Here is a 20547-nt window from a genome sequence, read left to right as displayed (position 1 = left end):
CCACAACACTGGCGGTTTAGGGTGGGCCCGCTGCCTGTGCACTGGGGGACATCGAGGAGCACCTCTGGCCTCTATTCACTGAGTGCATGAGCCGCCCCCTCCTCAGGAATGACGACCGATAGGCAACAGTATCTGCCCCTCCTGACTGCGGCCCCCAACCCCATTGGAGGTTTTGTTAAAGTTCCGCAGTGCACACCAGAGCTCCTGGAGCAGAAACCCTGGGACCTGAGGTTAGAGCTTGCTTTTTAAAGTCTTCCCAGATGGTTTTATGCATGTTAGAGCTGGAATGCCGTGGATATGGGAGCTTTGTCAGTGGGGGCAGGGGAGGGTGGTTAGGGTTCCCTTCTAGAAAGGTCGCTCTGGCAGGCAGAGGAGTTTAGAAAGGCTGGGATGGAGAGGATGAAACCTGAGATGAAGACTGAGGTAGACGTGGAGCAGAGAGCGGATGTGAGCTCTTGGGGGCAGGTCTCACAAGACACACTGTGGGTGCAGGGATAGGTGCCCGAGCCCCCCTAGATTCCTGATTTGGAGGATGGTGTGATGGTGCCGGAGATTGGGACAATCAGGGTGACTCCCAGGAGAAGAGAAGGAGCTCAGAGTAGGACCCGTGGGGCTCTGGGGGCTGACGGGACCCCCTGATGGAGGCCAGTGTGGAGACGGGGTGTGGCGCCGTCAGCAGCCTGGTGGTCACCGCAGAAGGAGCAAGAGGGCAGAGCAGAGCCCTGTCAAGCCAGCGGCATGTGGGCAAGGGGAGGACCCGGGAGACAGATGGAGGGGAGAGGCCAGGGAGACGGGACGAGGAGCAGGGGCCAGAGCTGAGGGAGACCACAGGAGTGGACCCCTGGCTGGGTGCCAGGATGAGGTGATGGACGAGGGCCAGGGGTCTCACACTCTGTGGACAGAAGTGGCCTTTGCAGGGGTGATTTTGGTAAAGTCGTGAAAGCAGAAATCAAATCACAGCAGCGATAAGTAAGGGGCAAGACGGTGAAGGAGGAGAATGCCGTCTTTAGAGGGAACAAGGCAGTTGACAGCACTCCCCGGGGGCTGAGGGGCAAAGGAGGGCTTCTGTTCGTCTGTAAAGCTTTTTGCAACGTCGCCGACGCACAGTCTACCGCACGTGTGTAAACCCATGCACTTTGGCCGGTGTTGATGTATGTCTGCACCTGTGAAACCGTCGCCACGATCCAAACGGCGCCTGTGTCCTCAGCCTCAGATCCCTGCTTTCTTCTGGGAAGTCCTCCCCCTGGTCCTCCCCCGCCCTCCCCTCTCACCCCAAAGCAACCACTGACGGGCTTTTCATCACGATCCATTAGTCTGCGTTTTCCAGAATTCTATCCGAGTGGAATCCAAGCTGTTGGCTGTAACGTATAAGGTCACTATAAACACACAGGCGCACAGACGTTCCTACACTTTCTTCTGGGTAAATACCTAGGCTTGGAAAGGGGATTCAAATCGCAAACTATGCTTAACTTTTTAAGAAACCAACGTGGCGGGACGTTTCACGTCCTCACCGGTCGGAGGCCGAGTTCCGTGCCCTGGCCCACACTTGGTGTGGCCCCTTTTTCAAGCTTAGCTGTTCTCTTGGTCCTCTGGTAGCATCTCATCCTGATTTTGATTTGAGCAACATGTTTGTTTACCAACCCTGGATCTTCTCTGCTGGGGTGTCTATTCACATTTTTTGCCCATTTAAAAATTTTGTTGTTTCTGGTGATTTTCCTCATTGAAATCTTACAGGGTTCCTGCACTCACTGTGTGTGTGTGTGTGTGTGTGAAGTCACTTCAGTCGTGTCTGACTCTTTGCAGCCTCTCCAGGCAAGAATATGGGCAATATTCTCCAGGCAATACTCCAGGCAAAATTCTCCAGGCAAGAACACTGGAGTGGATTGCCATGCCCTCCTCCAGGGCATCTTCGAGACACAGGGATGAAACCCCTGTCTCCTGGGTATCCTGCACTGTCCAGCGGGTTCTTTACCATTAGCACCACCCGGGAAGGCCCCCTCATTCACTGGAAAGGGATCAAATATTTAATGAGGAGAAATTATAAAAGGTTTAGAAATGCTAGGCTTACTCAGCCACTGCTGTGAATGTGGTTTTCTTAAACAGTTTCCCTTCCCTTTGGCGTTTTTGCCTTTGTGAATGTGTCTTCTTTCTTCAATGACTAAAGGATCAAAATGCAGACACCACGGCGTGAAGAAGCAGCAGGATCCGAATAGAAATCCTGAATCCACTTCTCGAGGAAACCGCGTTAGAGCGCCGGGTCCCCTGGGTGCCTTTGTGGCCTTTCTCTCCTTTCATCTTGTTTCATCACCAGCGAGGGGGCAGGCCAGTCCTCAGTCCGCGGTCCAATCCGGTGCGGAGGTTCAGGCTGTCTCCAAGGGAACCGGGACCATCTTCCTGTTGCTTCCGCCACCCCCTCCAAGTCCTGTAAGCGCATCTCTCATGTAACAGGAAAACACGCAAGAAGGGAGCTTTGCCTGCTGATGAGAATAAATCACTCGGCCCGGCGGGTCTGCGGATGGGGGCTTCCCATCGGGCTTCCTCCTCCCCTGCTACTGTGGGGGTCGGGGGCCCGCGGTGCACGGAGCCCCCCAGACAGCAGGTTCACAGGCCCAGCAGTGGGGAGTGACAGGATGCCACAAACGTGAAGGTGGTGGGAGCAGGTTGCCATGGCAACGCAGGTGCAGGCCCGCTCGGCACAGGGCCAGCCTGGCTTCTGTCTGCTTGTGGGTAGAGCCTCCTCTTCTGGTTGGAGGGTCCTGCGAGCCTCTCCCGACCCCCCAGCCTCACAGTGACCTGCACAGGAAAGGAGCTCCACACAGGGGTTGTGTTTGTCCCACTCAGAAACGTGTGATGACATGGTGCTCGCCCTTAGTATGTAAAATACAATCTCTTCTCTTCTATTACATTTATAGTATACAGAGTATGTGGCATTATTTTCTCTTCTGTTCCATAAAAAATGATTCACTAAACTGAATGCATGACCCTAGCGGTTGCAGACTTGAGGTTTGGAAAAGTTCCCAGATTACTGGATAAACTTTCAGGTGCTTTCCTAAGTGTGGTCAGAGGCTCACTTGCTTCCTTTCCTCTTTGAGGCAGAAAGAAACAGAGGCACAGATTCCTCCTGGGGTCCCAGGTGAGCGGGCAGGGTCTGGGCAGCCAGACCAGGGTCCTCCCCAATGTCCACTGCCTCCCGGCTCAGGCAGAGAAGGAATGTCTCCAGTTGCAAAGGAGAAGTTTGTTTTTTAGCCAGTTTTAGCTGGGAAGGACTGAGGGCAGGAGGAGAAGGGGGAGACAGAGGATGAGATGGTTGGATGGCATCACCGACTCAATGGACATGAGTCTGAGCAAGCTCTGGGAGTTGGTGATGGACAGGGAAGCCTGGTGTGCTGCAGTCCATGGGGTCTCAAAGAGTCAGATATGACTTAGCCACTGAACAACAAACAACACTGAAATACAGTGGCCTTTACTTGAGGTCTCTAACTGGTATACAAAGGCACTAGAATATAATTTCTTCCTTTTCTTTAAAAAATGTTTTTCAGGGATAAAAGTCCATATTCTTGGTATTTCCAAATCTCTCAAAGCAATTCATCTCAAGTTTAGAATATTTTCTGGGAAGGTGTCCTCCGATTTGTAAAGTCCACATACATTGTCAACACATTTTCCTCTAGAAATGCATTTCAATTTGTCTTTATTTTTGTTTTCAACGTTGAGTTCATTCAATTTAAATTTCTCTTTTTAGAATTTATTCTACCTGCTTCTGAGTCGTAGTTATTTGATGCCATAGTAAATCAGTAGGGCCCCAGAATCATTAGTATAATTACTTACTGAAAAAGTAAGACTTTGTAATGAAGCACGAAAGTATGAGAATTCTCACAGGAGTGTGATATTTATTTGAAATTGCACAGAGCTGGTTCTGAGATTTCCTCTATTTTTTCTAGCGTGCCGTTCTTTTCTTTCCTTCCGTCTTTCCTTTCCTCACTTAGTCTCTCTTTCCCTCTCATTTCTTCCTGAGGCTGTGTGTGATTGTCTGTTTCGAAATGTCAGCAATCTTTCTCTTTAGTCATTTACACTCTGGGCCAGTTAAACAGCCAGGCCATTCACCTTTCTGTCTGTTCCATCCTCACCCTCATCACCTTCACAGCAACGGGGTCTAAGCTGCCCAGAGAACGTGGGCTGACTCAGCACAGGCAGAAATCCTGATGAAATCTGAGGAGACCACAGCATCGTTTACAAAGCTTCCTTCCAAAGTGAAAACATAACAGCTCCTGGAGACCAGCAAGGGCATGCTGGGTTTGGATGTGACAAATGATGGATAATAATGCCATCTTTCTTCAGGAAAACAAGGCTTCCTGAGCGTGTGGGGAGCAGCAGCCGTGGGCGGTGATCTCCTTCTGGGGTGGGTTGGACAGGGACAAGAGAGGTGACCAGCTCACAGGCAATCCACCAGCCAACTCCCCAGCTACCGAGCCACACTGATGCCATCAGGAAGGGAGCATAGCACCTGCCTAAAACAGAGAAATCCCACCATGAGTCACCGGCTTTTAACACAGAATCAGCAGACCTGCCGTGAAAGTGAAAGTCGCTCAGTCGTGTCTGACTCTTTGTGACCCCGTGGACTATACAGTCCATGGAATTCTCAGGCCAGATGCTGGAGTGGGTAGCCTTTCCCCTCTCCAGGGGCTCATCCTAACCCAGGTCTCCTGCATTGCAGGAGGATTCTTTACCAGCTGAGCCACAAGGGAAGCCCAAGAATACTGGAGTGGGTAGCTTTTCCCTTCTCCGGGGGAATCATCCCAACAAAGGAGTCGAACCAGGGTCGTCTGCATTGCAGGTGGATTCTTTGCCAGCTGAGCCATCCCACGGTGTAATGGTGAGCACTCTGGACCCTGAATCCAGCCATGAGAGGCCAGCTCATAATAGTCCCTCTGAAGCAGAGACTGAGGTTCCCAAGTGCAGATTGCTTGGGTGCAAGGGCCTCGGAGCCGCCCGGAGCCCCCTGCACATAGGAGCCAAAATCCCTGCTGCCCCTGTCCTCTTGCACAGACAGCTGCCACCTCCCGCCGCCAGTTTCAAGAGCAGGCTGTGGGACAGAAACTGGACCTGCACCTTGGGGTGACCCCTGTCCTTCACGGCAGGAAGTACCTTGGCTGCACGGTTCCCACGGGGGGAGCACCGTGTCCCCTAGTGTCCCTGTGCTGGCAACTGGCTTTGCAAATGTTTTGGAAACTGGGACACCGGCATTTATAGTTGCATAAACTCTCTTTCAAGGGCATAGTTCAATCTGCCAAACTCTCATCAGACAAGAAGCTGGATCTTGGAGCTCTGGACTTGTGGTACCACGGAAACCTCCAGAAATTTCAAGTTGGTGGCATCTCCTTATCTCAGAATCCGTCCCTGATGCTGAACAGAAGGAAAGCAACGTGAGAGCTGAAATGCCCGTGGGCCGTGGCTTTCAGAGTCACCAGCGTATTTGTGCCTGTCATGTAATCACTATTGTTAAAGAAAGCCGTATTATTCCAGGAAATTAGACCCAGCTCCTTAAAATTTACACATTACACACTCAAATTTTTTCAAAATAGTTACAGAAAAAAAGTATTTAATACTCTATCACACAGGAGTCAGCATAATAAATTATAATCCTTTTAATAGCCATGACTTCAGTAAAGAATATTTTCTGTTGTGAAATACAGTTGGCATGAAAACCTGAATGTTAGTTGGTAGGGGATGAAGCAGAAATGCCGAAAAGTTGAAACGTGGTTTGCTAGCAGCGAAATGAAGTTGCCGAAATCCGAGGATCCCAGACCCCGCGGGGCCGCGAGAGTCTCCAGTTGGGGCGTGGCACCCGGGGCGTGGCACCCGGGGCGTGGCACCCGGGGCGTGGCACCCGGGGCGTGGCACCCGGGGCGTGGCACCCGGGGCGTGGCACCCGGGGCGTGGCACCCGGGGCGTTCCCTTCCTTCCTGTACAGTCTGCGCTGCAGCGACATCTTGGGTCAGGAAGAGAGCCTCGCCTGCAGGGAAGGGACGGGTCGGTGCCTGGTGGAAATACACCTCCAGCACCATGGACAGGAACACAATCTTCCCTGGACTGAAGCTGACCAGGGTCAGGGGGCAGGTCAGGAGCTGGGGTGGGGTGGCGGGTGCGGATGGTGGTAAAGGGTTAAAGAGGAGGGTAAGGCTGAAGCCAGGTGTCGAGCCTTCCTTTTCTCAGGCTTCTGCAGGGCACAGGGCTGTCACCGGGGGATGCAAGCAAGACCAGGGAAGGGTCTGACCACACAGTGGCCAGGGCACACGTGCACACACTCACACACACACACACATCATCAAGGACGGAAACTCGGCAGCATAACCCAGGCTGTGGGGTCCAGAAGGAGACCCTCCTCCAGCACAAAACAGCGGGTCAGGTTGCTCAGAACTGCCCCAGAACTGCACTGGGTCCGGAGCTGGTCCCCTCTAGAGTGGGCCTTTGTTAACCTTCTGAACTGTGGTTTTCGAGAAGACTCCTGAGAGTCTGTTGGACTGCAAGGAGATCCAACCAGTCCGTCCTAAAGGAAATCATTCCTGAATACTCTTTGGAAGGACTGATGCTGAAGCTGAAGCTCCAATACTCTGGCCACCTGATGAGAAGAACTGACTCGTTGGAAAAGACGCTGATGCTGGGAAAGATTGAAGGCAGGAGAAGGGGACGACAGAGGATGAGATGGCTGGATGGCATCACCGACTCGATGGACATGAGTTTGAGTAAACTCTGAGAGTTGGTAATGGACAGGGAGGCCTGGCGTGCTGCAGTCCATGGGGTCGCAAATAGTGGCACACGACTGGGCGACTGAACTGAACTGAACTGAACTTGGTGACCTTTCAGGAATTTCTTGGGTTGGCCAACTTTGCATGAGCAGCTTGAGATCTGCTGCTGTGAGAGTATTTGCAACACAGAAGGGAGCCAAGGCCACAAGGCAGCACACAGCTGGAAGAGGCTGTTGGAGGAGCAGGTATGAAACGAGGGACACGCAGCTCCTCTGTCACTGCCTGAAGCAGCTGGAAGACGTGCTTCCCAAAGGTGCTGGCCGCCCGGGCGTGGAGACCGCAGCCCGGCTTGGAGCCCGGGCCGCTCCGGCATCTCCTGCACCCCCACTCCCTGGATGGTCACTCTTGCGTGGAGGGTGTTCTGCCAATTTGCATAGTGTGCCAATGCACCCAGGGAGGTGCCCACAGCTCAATGACGAGCACAGGTCGGGGGCTGTAGCCAGGCCAGCAGGTACCGGGCGGTCCTGGCGAGGCCGAGCCTGAGGGCCGTGCCTGGGGCCCGAGTGCTGGAGCTGGGGGGCTCTCCGGCCGCGGCCGCCACGTGGGTCTGGCCTTCCAGGTCTCTGTCCACAGAGCGTCCTCACTGATGGCACTGCAGTGTCCTTGATTTGTGACCTTAGTAGTAGTATTTTTTTCCTCAGAATTTAACAGTTTGCGTTTCTCTTTTCTTCAGCTAACTGCATTCATAGCACCAACTCTCAGGTCAAAAGCTGACACAGAATATTCTATGATTTTAAAAATAGTTTTTCCTCCAGTGAAATAGGTAGTGTACCCAAATGTCAGGTATGGGTAATATATTAGTTTGCTGTAACAAAGCGACACAGAGTGGGTGTCTTAAACACCAGAACTTTATTGTCTCATACTTTTGGAGGTCAGAGATCTGTGGTTAAGGCTTGGGTAGGGCTGGTTCCTGCCTTGGCCCTGCCCCCGGCCCCCAGTGATGGAGGCGATTCTTGGGGTTCCGGGGCTGTAGTTACGTCTCCCCGAGTCTGTCTTCACCTTCATAGTGTTCTCCTGTGTGTGTGCATCTCTGCGTTTCTCCTGTCTATACAGACACTAATCATGTGTGATCTGGGGCCCACTCTGCCCCAGTACGACCTTGTCTCAACTAACTATGTCTCCAACCACCCTCTTTCCAAGTGAAGTCACATTCTAGGTGCTGGGGCTTAAGACATCAACCCACAAATTTTTAGTGAAGGTGAGTCAACCCACCAGAGTTGCAGTCAAATTATAGTTGCCATTTTTCCTTCTTAAACTTGAACCTGCTTTTAGCATAGTGTGTACCCAGAATGCAGATTTTCGAAGGTTAATTCTGTTATCAGCAGCGAGCTCTGTGAAAGCTGTGAAGATAAAGATGTGAATTTCACAGCGCCACGCTCACGCGGGTTCACAGCACTGCGCTCACACGGGCTTTAGTCCTATTTTGACAAGATCGCCGTGTTCTGATGGAACAGCAGGAAGTAACGTCTGGGGTCAACGTGATGGTGGTTTCTTTCTGTCGGCCTCCACGAGCGCATTCGCAGCGCTGGTGCTTGTGAAATAGAGGGTCTGAGTCTATCTGTGCTTTAATCGCATGTGACACTTCCTGAAAGTCAAGGTGTCAGTCCCTCAGTCGTGTCTGACCCTGTGTGACCCTGGGGACTGCAGCCCACCAGGCTCCTCTGTCCATGGGATTCTCCAGGCAGGAATCCTGGAGTGGGGTGCCATGCCCTCCTCCAGGGGATCTTCCTGACCCAGGGATTGAACCCAGGTCTCCTGACAGTTCATATCTGTTCCTGTTTCAAGATTTTCTTCCTCTGAGGCTCTCTCACTTCTGTTACCATGGCAAAGCCCAAGACTTTTAAGGAAGATGTTTATTGAGATCTCACATACTTTAAATAATAGCTTTACAAGCATCGAGAGAGTTGGACGTGAAAAGAGTTCAACTATTTTATTTCATGGTCGAGTTTAAACACATCACGGTGCTCGGCGTCCCTGGGTCACTTCAACAGGAAGCTGCTGCTTCTCGCCTCTGACGGGGTTAGGATTTTCATGAGAGTGGCCGGGGCTCTCATCAGCTTCCAGATTCTTCTCTCCTCTGAGCCGCGTAACACACACTCAGCTCCAGGACCATGTACGGGTGCCTCCTGTGGGCCAGGCCATGTTCTTAGGGGAGAGACGCAAGAGGTGAGCAAAACAGGAATCCTCAGCCTTGCGGGCCGCGACTCTGCTGGAGAGAGACAGCCACGGAGCCAGAAAAGTCAGCCGTTGTTGTTCACTCAGTCATGTCTGACTCTTTGTGACCCCAGGGACGGTGGCCCGCCAGGCTCCTCTGTCCATGGGATTTCCCAGGCAAGAATACCGCAGTAGATTGCCATTTCCTTCTCCAGGGATCTTCCCGACCCAGGGATCAAAACCATGTCTCCTGCATCTCCTGAATTGCTGGTGGAGTCTTTACTGCTGAACCACCAGGGAAATCACTTGTTAATATAAATCGGATAAAAACATGCACAAGCAGATTACATACATAAAAAGTTTGCCACGATGTGATGAGCAGAGTGGAGGAAAATGAATCACGGATGCAGCTGAGCACTGGGGTAGGGGAGGCCCAGCAAGAAATGCGCTGGGAGGGGCGGGACAGGCCCACGGGGCAGACGTGGGCACAGACCTGCCTGGGCAGAGCTCCCAGGGCAGCGGTTGCCAGGCTCCCGGGCCTGGGCGTGAGCTGGGGCCCTGGGGTGCAGGTCACACGGGCGGGGAACTTCCATGGCAACAAGCCTCGGGGAGAGAAGAGGTGGCAGAGCCCTGTTCTGGAAGGGCAGCCAGGGGCAGCCTGGGGGCCTGCACGGTGGGAGCGGGCTCTCAAAGCCCCTCTGAAGCGGCCAGCCCAGAAGCTCCCTGGGTTTGTAAAGCACCTGCTGTTTGCAGCCTTGTGTAGGCCATGTGGGCAAGGGAACAACAAAGTCACTCTGACCAGGACAGGGTCTTGTCCCGTGGGAGGAGGACACACACACGTTTGCACAATCCCTTGCAGGCACCCACATGCACACACACGCACACGTGTACACATATGCACATACACCACACGCACACATGTACACACATCAACACGTACACACATGTGCATGGGTACACACATCACACGTGCACGCATGTACACACATCACATGCACATGTGTGTGCACACACACCTGTGCACACATACACCTGTGCACACATACACCTAGACAAGGGCAACACTGCCAGCCTGGATGAGCTACAGAACCATTACATGAGATTTGATAACGGGACGCACAACCAGTGATCACATTTCTCACGTTTGTGAAAAGTACAGACATCGGAAGGTGAGGCACAGAGAAGGAAACCACGTTATGTTTTCCATTCTTGACGTAAAGGAGCATCCCACCCACAGCAAGCTGCTCCCCCACAGGCACTCGAGTGGCTGTAATAAGAAAGGACAGACCGTACGAGGATGTGGAGAAATCCGAGCCCTGTGCGTTACGGGTAACGAGGTAAAATGCTGCAGCCACTTTGGAAAGTAGTTTATAGTTCCTTAAAAAGTTCAGCCTCGAGTCACCACATGATCCAGAAATTCCACTTCTAAGCACATACCTAAGATAATAGAAAATTTATGTTCACACAAAAACTTGTACACGATTTTCATAACAGCATTATTCATAAGAGTTAAGCAGTGAGAACAACCCTAATGTCCACCAAGTATAAATGGACATCAAAATCGGTCTCTTCATACCATGGAATCCCAGTTAGCCATAAAAGGGAATTATGTTCTTATATATCTGGTGTAGCACAGATAAAACTTGAAAATATTACACTAAGTGAAAGGAACCAGATGTAAAAGACTACGTGTTGCATGGTACTATTTGTTTGAAATGATTCTATTTGTGTGAAATATCCAGACTAGAGGTCTGCTGGGGTCCGAATCAGTCCGCTGGGGCTGCCCTAACGAAAGAGCACAGTCGGGGCAGGCGCTTATACGTTTATTTCCACACAGCTCTGCAGGCTCGCTCTGCAAGGGCAGGGTGTGGGCAGGTTTGGTTTCTCCTGAGGCCTCTCTCCTTGGCTTGCAGACACTAGCCCACCCCGCGTGTCTTCACGTGGACTTTCTCTGTGTACCTGCACTCCTGGGTCTCTCTGTGTCTGAATCTCCTTATACGGGCAGCCATCAGGTTGGATCGTCTCACTTTAATGATGACTTCGTGAAGCCTCCATCTCCACATACAGTCACACTCTGAGGGGCTGAGGTCAGGACTCCAACACCAGGCACCTCTGTCCCTGGGATTCTCCAGGTGAGAACGCTGGAGTGGGTTGCCGTGCCCTCCCCCAGGGGATCTTCCTGACCCAGGGATCAAACCCCGATTTCTTACGCCTCCTGCATTGGCAAACAGGTTCCTTACCTCCCGAGCCACTTGAAGCTAATGGGCAGGGTCTTCCTTTGGGGTGTTGAAAACGGTCTGACGCTGATTCTGGTGATGGGCACACAGCCTTGCCAGTACATTGAGAGACACTAAGTGAACTCTTCAAAGGGATGAGTTTTATGACCTGTGAAGTATATGCCTCAGTTAAAAAAAAATCTTCTGCTAACCTCCAAAAGAGGCTAATGCAACTGCCCAGTGGAAGAAAGACAGGAGAAATGAGGGCAAAACATAAGGAAGTGTTTCCTGTAGCCTGCAGGACCCCGCGGGCTGGTTTCCCAGTGCCTTTGAGCAGCCACCTGCTAAAGACTCCACGCTGTTGCCAGGCTCCAAATTCCAGGAAGGAGAAAATGCTGAGACATAAAGCAAAGGCCCGCTGTGGCTGAATTCCCCGGGCTGAGCCCTGGTGACTCAGCTTCTGTGGGCAGGTCAAGTCTGGAGCGGGTGCTGCGTGCTGCGAAGAGAATCCCTCTGCAGCTCCCCGGGCCTGGTCCTCCGAGAGTCTCGCATCCACAGCTGCCTTGTGCCAAAGCCATCATCCCTGCTCCGCCTGCCCCCCGGGAGCCTGGGCGGGGGCTTTGTGGAGCCCCTTTCTGCTTGATGGAGCCCCGAGCCTTGGGGACACAGGGCCACTCACGGCGGCTGACGGCTGTCTCTGCCATCTGCCATCTGCCTGCTCATCCTTCCGGCTGCGCATTTGTACAAACCGAATACCGCAGCCTTCTTGCAGCATCGTAGGGAACCACGTCTTGTGAAGTGTAGGAAAAAACTCAGGGTGAAAGGGGCCTTAGAATAACAGTGATCTCCAGCCACAGTTTGACGCGATTCTCCTCAGGTGTGCCTTAATAGGTCACGAATCTTGAAAGATCATGAGAAACAGCTAATGGAAAGAGCCTCCGCAACAGACGTTTTCATTCTGCTGAAGACAAAGAAGCACAGCACGTCCTGCCGGAGGAGCAGTAACCGCTTACGTCACGAGCTGAATCTGTGACCTCTACTATAACGCCCTCAGTTCCTATGTGACAACACGGCCAGGCCATTCTTAGTGGCAGAAAATATCCTTATTGTGTGGATGCTAAAAGTCTATATTCTGGCAAAAGTAACACTTTTAAGAGTGTGAATTTGCAGTTTCTAACAAACCTTTCAGGAAAAGGTCACTTTACCTGAGCGCGCATGAAAAATTCACGCAGCTCGTCGTCATCCACGGTCACAAAAGAGAACATGAGCTGAAATCAGCCAATAATGTGGAAAATCCAAGGACCTCGCGTATTCTGAACTCTTTCCCTGCCGGAGTCCCTGGCTCCAGGTAGGGGTGGCGGCTCCTTGGTCCCTGGCGCCCTCTGCAGGAGGAAAGGGGAAGTGACGAGGGTCAGCAGGATGTCTGGATGGCGCGAGTGAGCAGGCGTGCTGACACAGTCAGCTGTGAGCGCACCTGCGGCCGGCCGGGGTAGCATCTGCGCGCGGGATTTACGGCTCCAGGAATTTCGGGTTGAGAAGCCTTCAACCAGAGAAGACATACAGCGTTCTTTCATAGGACGACTTACCGACATAAAGAGACCAGTTCTCCCTGATTTTCAAAATAGTTGTTTGGTTGCTAAGTCATGTGCGGCTCTGCAATCACATGGACTGCAGCACGCCAGGCTCCTCTGTCCTCCACTGTCTCCTGGAGCTTGCTCAAATTGATGTCCATTGAATCAGCGATGCCTTCCATCCATCTCATCCTCTGTCGTCCCCTTCTCCTCCCACCTTCAATCTTTCCCAGCATCAGGGTCTTTTCCAGTGAGTCAGTTCTTTGCATCAGGTGGCCAAAGTGTTGGAGCTTCAGCATCAGTCCTTCCAATGCATATTCAGGGTTTATTTCCTGTAGGATGGACTGGTTTTATCTCCTTGCTGTCCAAGGGACTCTTAAAGAGTCTTGTCCAGCACTGCAATTCAAATAATCGATTCTTTGGCATTCAGCCTTCTTTATGGTCCAACTCTCACATTCATACATGACTACTAGAAAAACCACAGCTCTGACTAGACAGACCTTTGTCAGCAAAGAGATGTCTCTGTTTTTTAATACACTAAGTTTGTCATAACTTTCCTCCAAGGCACAAATGTCTTTTAATTTCATGGCTGCAGTCACTATCTGCAGTGATTTTGGAGCTCAGGAAAATAAAAATTTTCACTGCTTCCACTTTTTCCCCTTCTATTTGCAATGAGAAGATTGGACTGGATGCCATGAGCTTAGTTTTTTGAATGTCAAGTTTTAAGCCAGCTTTTTCACTCTGCTCTTTCACTTTCATCAAGAGGCTCTTCGGTTCCTCTTCACTTTCTGCCATAAGGGTGTTGTCATCTGCAATTTTCAGGTTGTTATTTCTCCCAGAATCTTGATTTCGGCATGATTCATCCAGTCCAGCGTTTCTCATGATGTACTCTGCATATAAGTTAAATAAGCAGGGTGACAATATACAGCTTTGACATACTCCTTTCCCAATTTGGAACCAGTCTGTTGTTCCAAGTTCTAATTCTTGCTTCCTGACCTGCATACAGATTTCTCAAAAGGCAGGTCAGGTGGTCTGGTATTCCCATCTGCTTAAGAATTTCTCACAGTTTGTTGTGATTCACACAGTCAGAGGCTTTAGCATAGTCAATGAAGCAGTGTCGTTCAGTTAAATCGCTCAGTCGTGTCCAACTCTGTGACCATATTGAGTGAAGCAGAAGTAGATGCTTTTCTGGAACTTTCTTGCTTTTTCTATGAGCCAACAAATGTTGGCAATTTGATCTCTGGTTCCTCTGCCTTTTCTAAATCCAGCTTGAACATCTGGAAGTTCATGGTTCACATACTGTTGAAGCCTAGCTTGAAGGATTTGGAGCATTACCTTGTTAGTATGTGAAATGAGTACAATTGTGCAGTAGTTTGAACATTTTTGGCCTTTCTTTGGGATTGGAATAAAATCTGACCTTTTCCAGTCCTGTGGCCACTGTTGAGTTTTCCAAATTTGCTGGCATATTGAGTGCAGCACTTTCACAGCAGCATCTTTTAGGATTTGAAATAGCTCAGCTGGAATTCCATCACCTCCACTAGCTTTGTAGTGATGCTTCCTAAGGCCCACTTGACTTCTCATTTTAGGATGTTTGGCTCTAGGTGAGTGGTTAGGGTTTCTGGGTCATTAAGATCTTTTTTGTATAATTCTTCTATATATTCTTGCCACCTTTTCTTATTATTTTCTGCTTCTGTTAGGTCCATACCATTTCTGTCCTTTATTGAGCCCATCTTTGCATGAAATATTCCCTTGGTATCTCTAATTTTCTTGAAGAGATCTCTAATCTTTTGCATTCTACTGTTCCCAAATATAAGCTATCAATTTTCCCTCTGGAGATAGATACATGAATTATAAAGTTTACATGGAAAATAAATAAGTAAGAATCCATAAGAAAATCTTGAAAAAAAAAAAAGAAAATCTTGACAAAGAAGAATTTAGGTTGGGGGAAGGGTCTAGCCCTTCCAGGCATTAAAGCATGTGATAAAGTGTCTATAAACCCAGCAAGGTAGCATTAGCACATTATTGGAACAGAACAGAAATCAAGGAGTCAGCCCAAGAGCCGCGGAGATTCAGGGTGGTAAGTGCGTCCTCTTCGGCCTCACTGGGAGAAACGACGGGCTTTCTACTGAGTGACGTGGACACATTGGACCGCCCCTGGGAAAGTGTAGATTAGATCCATACCCTGTGCTGTGGGGCTCATCCGGAGCTTCAGAAACCACTGGTGTCTGAAGAGGTGGTTGGTGGTGTGCCACGTTACCCTGGACCTCCACGTGTGAGGTGCTGAGTTCTGGGGCTGTTCCTACCAAGGAACCCACGTGCTGTTCCCACCACCAAGAGCTGTGGGTCTGGTCATCCGTCACAGGAGTCACCTGCACGGACTCTGCACGTGTCCGTTTGCTGGGGGTCCAGGCTGTGAGGGTGCACACGGTGGTTCACAGCACTGGGCATCCGGCATCCTAACTCTTCAGAGAGGAAGGGCCTTCACTGAGGCGAACTTCCTCAAAGGCGAGAGGATTAAACAGGACATATATGCTGAAAACCACAATGTTAAAAGACACCTGCACCCCAGTGTTCATCACAGTACTGTCTACGATAGCCAGGACATGGAAGCAACCTAAAAGTCCATTGACAGATGAATGGATAAAGAAGGTGTGGTAAATATATGCAACGGAATATTACTCAACCATAAAAAATAATGCATTTGAGTCAGTTTTAATGAGGTGGATGAATCTAGAGCCTGTTATACAGAGTGAAGTAAGTCAGGAAGAGACAGAGGATGTTGATGCATATGCATGGAATTAAAAGACGCCTGCTCCTTGGAAGAAAAGCGGCGACCAACCTGGACAGCATATTCAAAAGCAGACACATTACCTTGCCATCAAAGGTCCATCTAGTCAAAGCTATGGTTTTTCCAGTAGTCACGTATGGATGTGAGAGTTGGACTATAAAGAAAGCTGAGCGCAGAAGAACTGATGCTTTTGAACTGTGGTGTTGGAGAAGACTCTTGAGAGTCCCTTGGACTGCAAGGGGATCCAACCAGTCCATTTTAAAGGAGATCAGTCCTGGGTGTTCACTGGTAGGACTGATTCTGAAGCTGAAGCTCCAAAACTTTGGCCACCTGATGTGAAGAGCTGACTCACTGGAAAAGACCCTGGTGCTGGGAAAGACTGAAGGCGGGAGGAAAAGGGGATGACAGAGGATGAGATGGTTGGATGGCATCACTGACTCGATGGACGTGAGCTTGAGTAGCCTCCTGGAGTTGGTGATGGACCAGAAGCCTGGCGAGCTACAGGGCATGAGTTGCGGGGAGTCTGACATGACTCAGCGACTGAACTTTAACTGTATGGAATTTAGAAAGATGCTATGGATGAACCTGTCTGCAGTGAAAGAATGGAGACGCAGATGTAGAGAATGCAGCGTGGACACAGCGGGGGAAGGAGAGAGTGGGGTGAAGGGAGAGAGTGGGGTGAATGGAGAAAGCGGAATTCGCATACATGCACCGCTGCTGCTGCTGCTAACTCGCTTCAGTCATGTCTGACTCTGTGCAACCCCATAGATGGCAGCCCACCAGGCTCCCCCATCCCTGGGATTCTCCAGGCAAGAATGCTGGAGTGGGTTGCCATGTCCTTCTCCAATGCATGAAAGTGAAAAGTGAAAGGGAAGTCACTCAGTCGTGTCCGACTCTTAGCGACCCCATGGACTGCAGCCCACCAGGCTCCTCCGTCCATGGGATTTGTGTCAAATAGACCGCTGGGACAGCTGCTGTGTATTAATAACGCAAGGAGCCGAGCCTGCCACTCTGTGATGACCAAGAGGGAATGGGCACATTTGTGTAATGAGGGCTGAGTCACATCACCGTGTGGAAGGCACCAACACAGCACGCAGTTCAGTTCAGTTCAGTCACTCAGTCGTGTCCGACTCTTTGCAACCCCATGAATCGCAGCATGCCAGGCCTCCCTGTCCATCACCATCTCCTGGAGTTCACTCAGACTCACATCCATCGAGTCGGTGATGCCATCCAGCCATCTCATCCTCTGTCGTCCCCTTCTCCTCCTGCCCCCAATCCCTCCTAGCATCAGAGTCTTTTCCAATGAGTCAACTCTTCGCATGAGGTGGCCAAAGTACTGGAGCTTCAGCTTTAGCATCATTCCCTCCAAAGAAATCCCAGGACTGATCTCCTTCAGAATGGACTGGTTGGATCTCCTTGCAGTCCAAGGGACTCTCAAGAGTCTTCTCCAACACCACAGTTCAAAAGCATCAATTCTTTGGCGCTCAGCCTTCTTCACAGTCCAACTCTCACATCCATACATGACCACAGGAAAAACCATAGCCTTGACTAGACGGACCTTAGTCAGCAAAGTAATGTCTCTGCTTTTGAATATGCTATCTAGGTTGGTCATAACTTTTCTTCCAAGGAGTAAGCGTCTTTTAATTTCATGGCTGCAATCACCATCTGCAGTGATTTTGGAGTCCCCCAAAAATAAAGTCTGACACTGTTTCCACTGTTTCCCCATCTATTTCCCATGAAGTGATGGGACTGGATGCCATGATCTTCGTTTTCTGAATGTTGAGCTTTAAGCCAACTTTTTCACTCTCCTCTTTCACTTTCATCAAGAGGCTTTTTAGTTCCTCTTCACTTTCTGCCATAAGGGTGGTGTCATCTGCATATCTGAGGTGATTGATATTTCTCCTGGCAATCTTGATTCCAGCTTGTGTTTCTTCCAGTCCAGCATTTCTCATGATGTACTCTGCATAGAAGTTAAATAAGCAGGATGACAACATACAGCCTTGACGTACTCCTTTTCCTATTTGGAACCAGTCTGTTGTTCCATGTCCAGTTCTAACTGTTGCTTCCTGACCTGCATACAGAGTTCTCAAGAGGCAGGTTGGGTGATCTGGTATTCCCATCTCTTTCAGAATTGTCCACAGTGTATTAACACAGTACTGGAAAAATTAAAAACCAGAAGAGGCAAAAAGCAGCAAGAATTTAAAGTGCAGTTAAACCCTGGCTTTGATAACAGTGATGCTTAAGGCAGGCAAGGTCTTATGTGAGACAGCCCTGCTCTTCCAGGCAGGAGCGCTCCAGAGCGCGGTGGACGACAGCCCACTGACCGCCGGGAAACCTGTCTCCGCGTTGGAAAGAGAGCGTGTCCTCCGGTCCTGCCTCCTACTTGCCCTGAGCAGTGGGTGATGGGGCCGCCTGTCCCCCCTGCTTTCCTCCCAAATGCTCCTGGAGCCCAAATGTGTCCTTTTTCAAGGTTAGTTCGGGGGGATACGTGTGAGTCTCAAAAACGACCCTAAATTACTCTTGGCAGTAGGTTATGTCCTGTATTATATGCTTCTTTTTTGGACTACTCGATTATAAAATAGTAAGATTCTGCCCGCTTATGGGTATCAGCCCTGTTTCTTTGTACTTAAAGCTTGTTGTGTAGAACTTTTCTGAACTGAAGAATCATCTATGGTATAAACTAAAAGGATAAGGACGTATTTGATTTTTTTAAAAAATCATAAAGTAACCAACCTTACTGATGTGTAATTGCACACAACAAAAGTCCACCCATCTCAAGTGTGCCCGTGGATGACTGTTGATGAACGTGTGACTCTGTGAGCCTTCACACCTACAGGATGTAGACTGCTCTCTCCCCGGTGAGTCCCCGGTGCTGTGGGCCTTGTTTGAACAATCAGCTCCTTATTCTGCATCGGGGTGTTTCTTTCAGCACGACCTTGAGCTCCACAAGGACAAGCGCAGACGAAGGGATGCTCTCTGGGTGAAGACGCTCCAAGAGAAAATGAAGACTCAGCAGAGGCAGAGGAAGACCCCTGGCCTTGGCTCTCAGCGGGACCTGGAGAGCCAGCAGAGAGAGGTATCTGTGGTCTGCCGTGTCTGCAGGACGGATCCACGTGCTGCCGTTATCGCGCTTGGGGAAGCGCCCTTCAGGCCTCAGATTCGCAGCAGGTGCCTGGTCCAACTTCACCTCCTCTTGATCACACGCAAGCCCTTCCCCTCGTGTGTCTTATCCCGACCATTTCCCAGGGGAGAGCTTGGCTGGCAGAGGTCAGGGAGCTGCCCCCAGGCGCAGCTGGGCAGTGGCAGAGCCGGGGTGTGCCCAGGCCGCTGGCTACTCCTCACTGCCCTCGGCAAGACGCACTCTCACTGGCTTTCCCCTCACCCACGACCCCTGCTGCCTGCTCCCCCACAGTCCCGGCCCAGAGGCCAGGCCCACAGTCCAGGTCCATTTTGAGCGGAGCTTGCCCAGGACTGGCTCCTTCCTGTCTCTGTCTCTGAATCCCTCCTCTGAGTCGCCATCTCAAGCCTCCCAGAGAGGCCGCCCGAACATCTCAGACGTGTTTCATATGCCTTCCTGGCTCCAGGTTTCTTCCCAGTCGATGGCCTGCCTGACTGCAGGGGGCCTGGGCCTTCCCACCATCCCGCCCTCTTCAGGAAGCCTTCATCTTCTCCCAGCAGCTCCCAAACACACACAAACTTCTTCCACACCCTTTTAAATAATCCAACACAGTTCCTTTTTATTTTTCAGTCAGTTCAGTTCAGTTGCTCAGTTCTGTCTGACTCTATGCAACCCCATAGACTGCAGCACGCCAGGCCTCCCTGTCCTTCACTGTCTTCCACAACCTGCTCAAATTCATGTCCATTGAGTTGGTGATGCCATCCAACCATCTCATCCTCTGTCATCCCTTTCTCCTCCCCAATCTTTTCCAGCATCAGGGTCTTTTCCAATGAGTCAGTTCATTGCATCAGGTGGCCAAAGTATTGGAGTTTCAGCTGCAGCATCAGTCCTTCCAATGAACACCCAGGACTGATCTCCTTTAGGATGGACTGGTTGGATCTCCTTGCAGTCCAAGGGACTCTTAAGAGTCTTCTCCAACACCACAGTTCGAAACCATCAATTCTTTGGCACTCAGCTTTCTTTATGGTTCAACTTTCACATCCATATATGACTACTGGAAAAACCGTAATCTTGACTAGATGGACCTTTGTTGGCAAAGTAATGTCTCTGCTTTTTAATACGCCGTCTAGGTTGGTCATAGCTTTTCTTTCAAAGAGCAAGTGTCTTTTAATTTCATGGCTGCAGTCACCATCTGCAGTGATTTTGGAGCCCAAGAAAATAAAGTCTGTCACTGTTTCCACTGTTTCCCCATCTATTTACCATGAAGCAATGGGACCGGATGCCATGATTGGTTTTTTGAATGTTGAGTTTTAAGCCAGCTTTTTCACTCTCCTCTTTCACCTCATCAAAAGGCTCTTTAGTTCCTCTTCACTTTCTGGCATAAGGGTGGTGTCATCTGCATATCTGAGGTTGTTGGTCTTTCTCCTGGCAATCTTGAGCTGCACCATGTCTTACTTGCAGCACACGGGGGCTTCTGTCTTTGCTGCAGCAGGTGACATGTTTTAGTTGCAACTTGGGAGCCCTTGGCTGTGGCTTGTGGGATCAAGTTCCCTGACCAGGGATCGAACCTAGGCCCTCTCCATTGGGAATGCAGAGTCTTAGCCACTGGACCACCAGGGAAGTCCCTCACAAAGCTGCTTTTGAAGTTTGCTGTCTTCGTGCCTCAGGTTGATCACCAGAGCCCCTGCCGGGGTCCAGCCACGGTTGATCCAGGGTGATTCGAAGGTTGGGGGATGGCATCGGTGTCTTTGGAAAAATACATATTTAATTACAGATATAGTGAGAGATTAGAAACGGATAGTGTAGTAGGAGATAGTGTAGTGGAGAAAAGGAGGCTGAATCCAGATGGGAATTCAGCCACGGAAACGGGAGCAAGAAAGAAGCGACATGGGGGAAT

At 50.5% G+C, this 20547-nt stretch overlaps 1 non-coding gene across 1 annotated transcript; it reads right to left on the bottom strand.

The window, feature by feature from the left end:
• Positions 1-20197: 20197 nt before the first annotated feature.
• On the bottom strand, positions 20198-20270 carry TRNAG-CCC. The gene has a single exon. It is a non-coding gene; the product is annotated as a tRNA-Gly (tRNA).
• Between the last annotated feature and the right edge of the window lie 277 nt (positions 20271-20547).

Source organism: Oryx dammah, unplaced genomic scaffold (assembly GCF_014754425.2).
Source record: "Oryx dammah isolate SB20612 unplaced genomic scaffold, SCBI_Odam_1.1 HiC_scaffold_4, whole genome shotgun sequence".
NCBI classification, from domain to species: domain Eukaryota; kingdom Metazoa; phylum Chordata; class Mammalia; order Artiodactyla; family Bovidae; genus Oryx; species Oryx dammah.
This window is presented reverse-complemented; position numbering and strand designations above follow the sequence as displayed.